The 8,823-nt window shown below is 43.6% G+C and overlaps 1 pseudogene; it reads right to left on the minus strand.

The window, feature by feature from the left end:
* Positions 1-3,250: 3,250 nt before the first annotated feature.
* On the minus strand, positions 3,251-5,599 carry LOC140583152 (uncharacterized; annotated as a pseudogene).
* Between the last annotated feature and the right edge of the window lie 3,224 nt (positions 5,600-8,823).

An 8,823-nucleotide genomic window follows, 5' to 3' on the forward strand; every position in this document is an offset into this window, starting at 1 on the left:
CACTGTTAAATGTTTGAGCTCTTGTCAACTAAGGATCCGAGTCAAAGTCAGTGTGATTAACACATAAAACCTTTGAGAAATCAAGTTATGAATAACCAGACTGAATACACATCACACCAATGAATATACTGAATCTAAAACATCAAAAACAGAAGTAACATTTACAAATCTTTAAGTTTTATTTACAACGTTGTACAAGCATACTTCTAACAAGGGTCTCACCCTTAGAAATCTCAACTGTGGGTCAGGAACAGTGAAATGCAAAAATATTTAAAACCGGTTATAGCAGTACCATTACTGAACATTTCCATATTTGACTTTTAAGAACAAGGACATTGAGGGTGAACAACTTACACCCGTCCAAACCCAAACTTTGTGGACTTCACAGCTGCTCTAATTCTTTCTGAAAAATCAGAGAAGGTCCCACATCTGCTTGGAATCTTTAAAGTGGTGAAGCAGGTGGAGGCCACTGGAAAAGTCAGTTCCGACATTACTTCAACATACATATGATCAGGCAGGACTGTCCACCCTGTCCAGAACTCAACCAGCTCATTAAGCTGTGAAGAAGAGGCTAGAAAGAAAGGAACATTAGTTCATATGTTAGGACTATGTAATGTATTCTTTTCACCCTGTCATTTCTTGTAATGGCCATTTCTTTAACTTAAAAATGTGTAAAATTTTTCTTTTTCAAAAATCTAACACTGAAAAGTCCTTTACAACTGCTATTTTGCATTTATCACCTGTGTCAATGTATTCCCGTAAGAATGCAGTGGCTTTGCATATTTCGTCAATGCTGTCTTCCTCATCACTTTCTGGTTCTGGCCAAATTATCCTTTGAAGGATCAGCTAACAGACAAGATGATCTAACATTACCACATATTTGTAAAATAGGCCAAAATAGGTCTTGTTAATTTTTGGTACCACATTGTAATTCTAAGTGTTTAGTTATACAAATGGTTATTTCATGAACTATTAATATCATTAACAAACGTAAAACAATCATTGTGCGTGAGCGAACAATACCTCTGGTTCTAGTATAGCTGCTGCACATCTGGGGAACAGTATTGTTACCAAATCGGGCCGTTCCTTTAACATCCTTAGGACTCCAGTGTCTTTCAACCCAATTCTTATCTGTGCCACCTGCCTTTCACGCCGGCCAATCACCTAGTAGAAAAAAGATGGCACCAGACATGGATATTATTTAGCTGCACATTCCCAGCAACTGAACGAGCACACATACTTGTCAATAACATACACCATGATGGAGGATTTTTTCAGCCAACCACCGTCTGTTGGCCACAGTCATCATGGGCAGGTCCCAACTGACAGCTAAGTTAACTTGGTGTTGCTCAGCAATTGTTAAGTTTTTGTTGTTTTCAAGCTGTGAAAGCAAAGTAAATATATAAAAAACTGATCATGCCTAAAAGACATTAAACAAGGTTGCATTAAATTGATTTAAATACATATGCATTTATAGACAAGCTATCTAAGCAAATGCTGATATAACTATACAAACTGTGTTGAATTCTGTTGAGTGAGTAAGAAATATCTATACATTTATTCTACGTTTGCACTTACAAGAGTAACAATGTCTATAACATCAAGGTCAGGACAGTCTTTCAACTCCAGGACTGGGGTGACATCTTTGGATCCACACAGAAGTGGGAAGAGAGACTGACTGAGACCAGTCAGCATTGCCCCCCCATTGATGAAAGAATGGCCAATAACTCTCCCCACCACCCTGAAAAGGTCACCATCTAGCAATGTTCTGGATGTAGAGGGAACCAGATGGTCTGCTTCGCCAATGAAAAATAAGGTTTTTCCACCACATGTGGAGGTATAAAACAAAATCACAATGAGTGTTCAACACCATGGCAACATATTGGATTAATATAACATTCCTTTACAGTCTTCAGTCTGAGTAAGAATGTGACTTACCAAGGTCCAGGTGTAGTCCAGTGTGGATCTTATCCAACAGCAAAGAAAAGAAGTGACGTTCAACCCCATCCCCGATTGCACTATCCGCTGTGAAGTAAATCCGATGTGTATTACTTTATTTTTTATTTGAAATGTGTTCTTACACAGGAGTGTCTCCCTTGATATTTTGCACAGTACCGAATGGCCTTGGCCTAGAAGCATCTTCCACAAATGACAATGGACACTAAAAACACTAAGCACAGTTGACACAAAGATGCAGTTTTATATACATTTTATACATACCCTTCAAGCGCACTTCAAATGGACGAGTCCAATCAACATTGGTCTGCTTATAGAAGAGGAGCATCGCTCTTTCTCTGTCTGTATCAGTGCTGTGCATATCTAAAGTTATCAGCAGATTAGGCTTGTCTTCTGCATTCTGCAACATTAAGTGCCAGTACATTTTTGTAGCAGATTGTAAATCAGGCTCCAGCCTCCACTCTGTTTATAAAAAAATTTTAAAAAAAGCTGAATGTTCTTTATGCAATTGTAGCTGTCATTATATAAAAATACTAACCAATATAAAATATACAAATAATATAAAAAAAATAAACTGCTCGTAGAACAGCACCTTCAAACAAAAGATCCATTGACCAGCTGGCTGTGTCAGAAGGTGTGGAAGAAGCAGTAGCCTGAGATTCTGGATGGGTGGAGGCTGAGGATGAAGCAGTGGCCTGAGATGCTGGATGGGTGGAGGGTGAAGATGAAGCAGTGGCCTGAGATGCTGGATGGGTGGAGGCTGAGGATTAAGCAGTGGCCTGAGATGCTGGATGGGTGGAGGTTGAGGATGACGCAGTGGCCTGAGATGCTGGATGGGTGGAGGGTGAAGATGAAGCAGTGGCCTGAGATGCTGGATGGGTGGAGGTTGAGGATGACGCAGTGGCCTGAGATGCTGGATGGGTGGAGGCTGAGGATGAAGCAGTGGCCTGAGATGCTGGATGGGTGGAGGCTGAGGATGAAGCAGTGGCCTGAGATTCTGGATGGGTGGAGGGTGAGTATGATGCAGTGGCCTGAGATTCTGGATGGGTGGAGGGTGAGTATGATGCAGTGGCCTGAGATTCTGGATGGGTGGAGGGTGAGTATGATGCAGTGGCCTGAGATGCTGGATGGGCACTGTAAGTATAAATATGGAGATGAATCAAGCAGCCAGATCACCACTGCAGTAAAATTGTATGTATATGATAAATTGTTATAAGAAACACCTTAGTGGTGCAGCTTGGACACATCCTCAGTGATGAACCCAGGGTCACAGGGTGTTTCGGGTCTTAGATCATCAGACACCCTCACCTGAGCGACCCAGCCGGGGATGATCAGACCCTGACTTGTGTCCAAGCAGCGCACTAAGCCATACGTCGCGCCTTTTGATCCACAGCCACCTAGAGGCTTTCTCCGCTGCCTCACAGATGTTTCTGGTGGCTTTCCTTTCTTGAGCACCTCTGATTCCAAGCAACCTGAGTGATCGGTGCAGGCTCTGTCCTGGGAATCCTCTGCAGCCAACCTCGATTGGCTCACAGCGGGCCCTCCACCCCTTCCGCCTGCAGTCCTCCACCAGTTCCAGATACTTCGCCTTTTTCCGCTCAAAAGCTTCCTCAATCCTGTCTTCCCAGGGGACTGTGAGTTCCAGTAGCACCACTTGCTTTGTACTCTCTGATGTTAGGACCATGTCTGGCCTGAGTGTTGTGCTGATGATGTGGTCTGGAAACTTCAGTTGCCTCCCCAGGTCCACCTTCAGCTGCCAGTCACCTGCTGAGGATAGCAGACCAGCTGGGGCCTTTGACTGTGACTGAGGCTTCTCCCCGGCCCTGACGAAAACAATGTTTGGCCTTGCTATGGGCTGGCGCTTGCTTTGCTGGATTCCGGCACAGACGGTGTCAGCTACTGCCTTCAGCACCTGGTCATGGCGCCATCGGTACCTCCCCTCTCCCAGTGCTTTCGGGCAGCAGCTCAAGATGTGCTCCAGCGACCCTCTTGCAGGGCACAGAGGACAAGATGGTGCTTCTGCTAGCCCCCAGCAATGCAGATTGGCTGGGCTCGGTAGGACATCATACACTGACTGGATCAGAAACTTGAGTCTTGCTGGCTCTGACCTCCAAAGTTCTGACCAGGTGATTTTCCGAGTCAGTGCATGTTCCCAATTTATCCAAGCTCCCTGCTGACGCATAGCCTCCGTTTTACTGCGCCGCTCCTCTTCCACCTCTGCTCGAACCTCGTCCTGAATCATCTGCCGTCTGCGCTTTGTCATAGCGCGGCGTTTTATGGCAGCCGAGTCCTGCTCGCCCAACTGCCACAGACCCTACTAGCACACCATGCCGCAACCTTGCCTCTGCCAGCTGGACTGCCTCCTGCGCCCTCCACTTCCTTCCAGTCCTGACCTCTATGCCTGCAGAGAAGACTCTGGTGTCGGATGAGTCTCTGTACAGTAACACCTCCCTGGCTCTTGTTACTTTGAATTCCTCTGTGAGGCCTGAGAACGGGAGCTGGAGCTTGTTGGTGTGCCCATACAGGGCAATGCAGCTCAGGCTCTTCGGCAGACCCAGCCACCTGCGCAGGAACTGGCTGATTTTCCTCTCCAGGTAAAACGGTTCCTCTCCACCATTGTTATTGGGACCTGGTACATCAACAGTGGCCACAAAAGCCTTGGCAGAATGCCATGCTGATATATCCAGGCTTTAAATTTCCCGGGGAGGCCTGCCCTGTCCACTGCTGCAAGCCAGGTTTCCAGCTCTGCGTGCATGGCCTGGATTTCTACTGTGTCTCTCAAAGTCACGTCAAAGAGTTTCCCCAAGCTCTTCACCGGCTTCTCCGTCAATGATGGTATTTGGAGACCGTTCATATGGAAGCGGAATTTGTCCTCAACTCTCCCCTTCCTCAACACACATGGCTTAAATGTCATTCTCGCCCAAGATGTTAGCCTTTCCAGACCTTTAAGGAGCCAGCGACACCCTGGCACTGATGTTGCTGTGACTGTTAGGTCATCCATAAAGGCTCTGATTGGCGGTTGGCGAGTACCAGATCTGGAGAGAGGCCCTCTGCATTCCACTTCTGCTGCCTTGACAAGCATGGTCATCGCTAGGGCAAACAGCGTCACTGATATAGTGCACCCAGTGATGATGCCTTTTTCTAGACGGTGCCATGCTGATTTTATAGATCCGGATGTGAATCTCATACTAAAACTACTGTAATAGTCCTTTATGAGATCTGTGATCTTCTGCGGAACATGGTGCATCGTCAAGGCTTTTGTCACCAGCTTGTGGGGAATTGATCCGTAGGCATTTGCCAGATCCAGCCAGATGACTGACAAATCTCCTCGGTTCTCTCTGGCCTCTCGGAACAACTGGGTGACCACTCCAGTGTGTTCAATGCAGCCTGGGAAGCCTGGAACTCCTCCCTTCTGCACGCTCGTGTCAATGTAGGAATTCCTCAGGAGGAAATCGGTCATGCGATTGGCGAGGATCTTGAAGAAGATCTTGCCCTCTACGCTAAGCAGTGAGATGGTACGAAACTGCGAGATGTCACTTGCGTTTTCCTCCTTTGGTATCCACACACCTTCGGCATGCCTCCACTGCTTGGCTACCCTGCCTCTTCGCCATACTACCCTGATGATTCTCCACAGCCTCTGTAGAATGGTTACTTATGTTTCACAGACATCAACATGGTCTTGAATGTGGTGCATCATGAAATTCTGGCCACATTACATACAAGTCATCATGCAGTGTGTTAGTGACTCATCCTCCTGTGTCTGTGTGAGATTCTGTAATGAAAAAAGTCCTGTCCTTTTTAATTTGCTTTTGAACTAGACCAATAAATACAGGACACTACACAGATTACTTTTAGATATACGCAAGACAAATGTTGTACTTAGAACCTCCTACAGTGTCTATGACTGACATGCAAGTAATCATACATAATAACCAAGACTGTGTATAATTACTGTAAAACATTGCGGCAGCCACCATAGATGTAGAAAGTATCCAAATATGGTGGTTATACCTATGCTTTATTCATGCAAGCTTTAAGTGTCCCTTCACCATGCCAACTTTCACATAACACAGGCTAATTCACATTCACCCAATCTGTTAACATCAAAGTAAATTGTTTACCTGTAAACTGATATCCTTCTGTAGTGGCCTCACATATAGAATAGCTTGGCCAATGTTGGCTGACGTGCATAAATAATGGGGAGTGTACCCATTACTGGGGCAATCAATTACTGCTAGTGTTCGAGACCGTGAGGAACCTCTTATCCGAAGGAGCTGGTAGCCCCCACAGTCATGCAAAGCAGGGTAATGAGACAGTAACATATTGGTAAATTCAGTGGCAGTGCAGAATTTATCTGTAAGTGAAAAACACAGTCCTTATTATTGAGTGATAAAATAACAAAACCTTTTTACAGTGTACACATTGGCCTTTGTCAATAATCATTCCTTGATGTCCGTGCAAATTTAGCTACTATAACTTTTTTACAGGTGTGTATGCAATTTTGGTTCTATGTGCTGTACTGTTACCAGAAAATGTTAGTCTTCAACCAATTGATTAGTTGGCAGTATGCTTCAAATGAGGCTACCATTTTCTCTTATTGTTTTATTTAAAATTTTGTATGGGTTGCATATTTTGTTGGGCTAACGTCTCTGTCAGATAATGTCGACGGGTAGCATTTTTCGGCTGCTTAACGTTACATGTGAAACAAGATTACCTCGCGTTCCACTCTCTCCATGACGAGCCGGTGTGCCAGCACCTGACACAGTCACCGGCCGATCTGGAGTTTGGCTTGGACTCCTCTCTTCAAGTGCCGCGGCGGCCTCTTGGAGAAGTTGGACAACGGACTTCTCCATTGCATTTGCCTCTTTCGCGCGAATTCCAGTGAGCGTGACGATTAAACAAGGAAGTGACGTCGTTAATGAAGGTCTGCCTTGATGAGCGGTCTGACAGTTGGGAATTGCAAATTGAGTTTCCCCACCAACATGCAATGCAATTGCCGGGGACGCCATTGCCATTTGAATAAAGTGGCAAAAAACCCATGGCAATACGTAATGCAATTCAGTGCCTTGTTATTCTATTCATTATTCAAAATATTTTTAAATGAATTAAGGATTGCATAAGCACTTTGCACATTGAATTGCAAAATGTATTTTCAAATTAAATGCTCAGATTAAATATTGAAATGACAAATGCATGCTCTGATTGAATATTGAATTGCCAATTGCAAAATGAATTGCCATTTGAATTTTTGTGCTTATAGTCTTCCATATCTGACTAAATAAATGTGACCATTGACTTTTTAATAACATCTGCATATCACGTTGTGTTGACTTAACAGGCCTAATCCATTTCAGGGAAGTTGATATCATACAGTGTGATTTGGCTAGTACTACTACAATGGGACATGATGCAATTTCAAGTTTATAATTGTGTATCTTCAATTTGATGTTACAATTTCATCTACAAGTTAAGTATAATTGAAATCAGTTACATATTTCCCATCCTTTAGATAGTTGTTGGAGGTGTTAGCTGTTTTGTCAGATGACTTTGGGACCAGTCAGTACCCGTCATGTCAGTCCTCAACAGCACACAAAAGTTAAGGGAGTCTTTTTTTTCGGTCTCGGTCTTGGTCTCGTCTCGACTTTGTCTTGGTCTCGATACCCTCTGGTCTTGGTAGTGTCTTAGTCTTGGTTTAGGCGGTCTTGACTACAAGTCTATCTATCCCTTACTGCTCTTCAACCCCCTTGTTTAACGTTTGGCCACAGTCGCACTTGTTGTTGTAGTTGTTGTTGTTATTACCATCATTGTTATGGTAAGTGTATCATATCGGTATTGACGCTCAAAAAAGTTTTATCTGGAAGTAGCCTACCACATACTATACACCCACACATACACGTAGGCAATCACACACTCACACTCGCATACACAGACGGCCACTCAAACACACACACACACATTCCCTCATTAAAATCATACATGTATACATTCATACACTCACACTCACATATACACACGCCCACTCAAGCACAGACACATCTCCTCATGTTTTCATGTCTTTTTACGAAGCTCTTGAGGTAAACAAGCCATATATTTTAAAACATCACATGCCTTTTCGATGTTTTTTTGTTTTTACAGATGACAAATGAAAGTATTTAATTCGCTGGATAGAGATATTTCTTGATGATATTTATTGCTTACATGACTATATTATGCATGATGATCTACTGTATTCACATGTAATAATGTATCTGAGTGATTTTCAGACATCTCACATACATATTTGCCTAAATATTAGGAGAAACATTATTTCCTGACATCCAGGATATTTGGTTCCCCCCTGTTAAAACAGGTATACACCAAAAGGTATATAACAAATGCATTAGCCACAGCAGGAGGCCAATCTATAGTTCTCCAATACTTTGACGTGTTGCTCTCAAATCACTGGGCTTATATACACATGTATTTGAGTTCTTTGTGGATATTATTCTATATTATTCTAATCTGACTTAGTCAGAGTGAGTACTATTTTTTTAAAGATATATATGTGTGTGTGCGCGCCTCAAACTATTCACTGTTTCATTCAATTAAAGGAAGATGCGTATGTGACCTGCAGGAAGTGTGAAGCGCTTAGTCTCAGCCTCCCTCCCTGTGTGTAGTTAATACCTGGTGAGCCATGAACAGTCTCGAGCACCACCCAGTGGTTGTTTCAAAGATTGCATGTAGATCTGAGAGAGCAATCTTGTTCCTGCGTTAGGCAAAGGTGACCATCTCTGTCAACGAGGTCCTGTGTGGCAAAACACATTATCCTGTTATCTATAGAAAAATACAAAAAGGGGAAAAAAGCAACTATTACACACATGTTGTCTA

Source organism: Paramormyrops kingsleyae, chromosome 25 (assembly GCF_048594095.1).
Source record: "Paramormyrops kingsleyae isolate MSU_618 chromosome 25, PKINGS_0.4, whole genome shotgun sequence".
Lineage (NCBI taxonomy): Eukaryota > Metazoa > Chordata > Actinopteri > Osteoglossiformes > Mormyridae > Paramormyrops > Paramormyrops kingsleyae.